This window comes from Durio zibethinus, unplaced genomic scaffold (assembly GCF_047325235.1).
Source record: "Durio zibethinus cultivar Kanyao isolate XHJ-2024 unplaced genomic scaffold, ASM4732523v1 HiC_scaffold_107, whole genome shotgun sequence".
In the NCBI taxonomy this organism is placed as follows: domain Eukaryota; kingdom Viridiplantae; phylum Streptophyta; class Magnoliopsida; order Malvales; family Malvaceae; genus Durio; species Durio zibethinus.
The window spans coordinates 40,894-44,947 of record NW_028322730.1 but is presented as its reverse complement, the minus strand read 5'-3'; the positions used below and the strand labels follow the sequence as shown (position 1 = coordinate 44,947).

The 4,054-nt window shown below is 25.3% G+C and overlaps 2 non-coding genes across 2 annotated transcripts; both read right to left on the bottom strand.

Annotated features, from left to right (window-relative positions):
- Positions 1 to 559: 559 nt before the first annotated feature.
- TRNAW-CCA (transfer RNA tryptophan (anticodon CCA)) lies at positions 560 to 633 on the bottom strand. The gene has a single exon. It is a non-coding gene; the product is annotated as a tRNA-Trp (tRNA).
- Positions 634 to 822: 189 nt separating this feature from the next.
- TRNAP-UGG (transfer RNA proline (anticodon UGG)) lies at positions 823 to 896 on the bottom strand. The gene has a single exon. It is a non-coding gene; the product is annotated as a tRNA-Pro (tRNA).
- Positions 897 to 4,054: the final 3,158 nt, after the last annotated feature.

The following is a 4,054-nucleotide window of genomic DNA, read 5'->3' as shown; positions in this document are numbered from 1 at the left end:
AACATATTTCATTTAGCTCCTTCATGCCTACTCTAACTAGTTATTTCGGTTTTTTACTAGCGGCTTTAACTATAACCTCAGCTCTATTTATTGGTCTGAGTAAGATACGACTTATTTGAAAATTAATTGAATGAACGAACAATTAATAAAAACAAAGTTTTCTGTCCTATTCCATATATTCTATAGTTCCTTACCGTGTTAATTATCAATTATTAGTTATTGATATTCATGGGCAATAGAGATTAATATTTAGGGATAGATATTACCTTTCTTTTTCTCCTTTCAAATAAATTGAAATGATTGAAGTTTTTCTATTTGGAATCGTCTTAGGTCTAATTCCTATTACTTTGGCTGGATTATTCGTAACCGCATATTTACAATACATACGTGGTGATCAGTTGGACCTTTGATTAATTAACATCTCTTTTTTTGACTGACCCCTTTAATTTTAATTTAATTAATTTAATTCAAGGAGGTCAAATTCGAATTGCTGTTCAATTTTTTTTTTTTTTTTTTTTTTTTCAGTTCGGTGTAATTTTCGACTTAACAAGAGCGGAATCACGCTCTGTAGGATTTGAACCTACGACATTGGGTTTTGGAGACCCACGTTCTACCGAACTGAACTAAGAGCGCTTTCTTATCATAATAAATAAGACTGTAAAAAAGAGGATTCTTTTATTTTATAACCCCAATACATCGTGCACACCTATACTATCATATATCATATATAATATGAGAAAATGATAGATTATGTATGCTTAATTTTAATCAATCTAAAACTAAAATGGCTCCCTCCTTACTGCTCAAAGGAGAAGTAATAGGTAGGGATGACAGGATTTGAACCCGTGACATTTTGTACCCAAAACAAACGCGCTACCAAGCTGCGCTACATCCCTTTCAATTGGCCTACGATGTTATTGTAGAGAATCCCTGTCTTGTTTTCCACACCCTTATTTCATCTATTGATATACAAAAATTATCTTTCCATTTCCTCTTTTTGGTCTCATATCATATAACAACCATATAATGAATAATAAATGAATCTTTTTGGCGGGAATTCTCAGGCAGAAAGGGACCTATTTTGCTGTTTTAAGAAAAGGAAAATCTTATCTATCGAATCATTGTACATTTAAATTTTAATTTTGAATTAGGAATTCCGGGTACAAATATACAAATACAAGTGGTCTTTAACCACACATACATGTGATTATATATGTATTACCATAATGTATGTAATACGATAAAGAAGGAGGATTTTAAATGCGAGATCTAAAAACATATCTTTCCGTAGCACCGGTACTAAGTACTCTCTGGTTCGGTTCTTTAGCGGGTTTATTGATAGAGATCAATCGTTTCTTCCCGGATGCGTTAACATTCCCTTTTTTTTAATTCTAGTTATTGTCGCGGGACGGGGTGAAAAAGATTAGATCGATATACAATCAAATATCTGTGACTAATCTCTCGCCCCCCCTTGACTTTAGTTGTTTTTAGAATTATAATTATATAAGAAATGAATTCTAATTATATAAGAAATAATTCTATTTAGTTTTTTTAGAATTCTAATTATATAAGAATTATATAAAATAAATAAGGAAGGTAGAACGAAAAAAGTGGATTGAACCTCAACAAAACTTGGGTTCAAGCTCCAATTAAATTACTAGTAGAGCGAAAAGAGAAATGTGGCTGGAACAACAGTATCCTACAAGATACTTAAAGAAAATACCGTACTGTGATTCTAAATCGAGTTAGAAATCATTGTATTACTTATTTACTATTAGTATAATACATATTGATTTACTATATTGATTGCAATTGATTGCAACGAAATCTTTCAGGATTTGGTTTTGAGTTAGCAACTTTTATTTATTTATTTTCATTCCTTTCTTCTTCACTTTTGATCGGAAAATAGAAGAGTTGGGTGAATTAAAAACTCAAAGGGGGTTCATGGCCAAGAGTAAAGATGTCCGAGTAACGATTATTTTGGAATGTACCAGTTGTGTTCGAAACGTCGTTAATAAGGAATCAACGGGCATTTCCAGGTATATTACTCAAAAAAATCGACACAATACGCCTAGTCGATTGGAATTGAAGAAATTCTGTTCCTATTGTTACAAACATACAATTCACGGGGAGATAAAGAAATAAATCGAATCAAGTACTCGTATGTCAACCCTTCCCGAGAATATGAGAAAATAGGACATTAGGTATTTAGGTAACATTAGGTATTTAGTATGAGAAAATAGGACATTAGGTATTCAGGTATAATAATATATATTATATAATATATTAAGTAATATTAAGTATATAATTAGTTAGATATAATATATAACTAATATATAACAAATATTTTATTTATATATTAGTCTATATTTGTATTTCCTTGTCTATTCCACGCTTTCTTTTTAAAGTGAAGTTTTTAGTTTTAAATTATTCGATATGCACGTTAATAAATTTTTAACCTTTTTAACCTGGTATATGATTGTATCAATATTCTTTTATTTTTTTTTATTCTATTTTTTATTTAGTTCTTATTTTTTTAATAATTTTTTTCTTTATTCTCGAGTCAATTATTTATTTTTTTAGTTTACCGTCTTCGAATGATTTTTAGTTTACAGTCTTCGAATGATTAGGAGTTGGATTTTCATTGATTAGGAATTAGATTTTTAATATCACTAACTATTTTTTTTTTTATTTTCTATTCGTGCATAATGATTATTTTAATATTGTTAATTTTAATATTGTTGTTAATTTTAATATTGTTAATATTGTATTATTTATTATATTGTATGATTTATTCATTACTATATTTTTTAGTTATTACTATATTTTGTATTTATTACTATATTTCATTATTTATTTCTTATTTTATTAATTATTTATTATTTTCGTGTCGGTTCTATATATATTTATAAATTATATTTATTTATTATTTATGTATTATCACAGTTATAGATATTTATTTAAATTATATTTATATATTAAATATATTAAAATATTAAATTATATTTATATTTTATATATTAAATATATTAAAATATGAAATTATATTTATATATATTTATAAATTATATTTATTTATTATTTATGTATTATCACAGTTATAGATATTTATTTAAATTATATTTATATATTAAATATATTAAAATATTAAATTATATTTATATTTTATATATTAAATATATTAAAATATGAAATTATATTTATATATTAAATATATTAAAATATGAAATTATATTTATATATTAAATATATTAAAATATGAAATTATATTTATATATTAAATATATTAAAATATGAAATTATATTTATATATTAAATATATTAAAATATGAAATTATATTTAAATAAATATCTATAAATAATATAATAATAAAATAAACTAATAAAATAAACAAATAAATAATAAATAAATAATTAAAATAAACTAATAAAATAAACAAATAAATAAGAAATAAATAATAAATAAATAATACAATAATAAAAAAAACAAAGCAAATCGTATTTATTCTATTAATTCTATAATTTGAATTTGATCCGATCAAAATAGGATTTTAGAAAAGGATAGGATAGGATTATTTTTAGAAATAAGGAATAAAGAAATGATGGATAAATACAAGCGATCTTTTCGTAGGCGTTTGCCCCCGATCCAATCGGGGGATCGAATTGATTATAGAAACATGAGTTTAATTAGTCGATTTATTAGTGAACAAGGAAAAATCTTATCTAGGCGAGTAAATAGATTGACTTTAAAACAACAACGATTAATTACTATTGCTATAAAACAAGCTCGTATTTTATCTTCGTTACCCTTTATTAATAATGAGAAACGATTTGAAAGAAGGGAGTCGACCGCTAGAACTAGAACCAGAAATGAGAAACGATTTGAAAGAAGAGAGTCGACCGCTAGAACTACTGCTCTTAGAACCAGAAATAAATAGGCTTACCCTTCAATTGACTCAAAATTATCAAACGTAGACTGATGCTTTATTCAAAAAATCTGATAATCAAAATTGTCGTGTCGTAAGAAAAAAGAAATAAATAAAAGAATCGAATC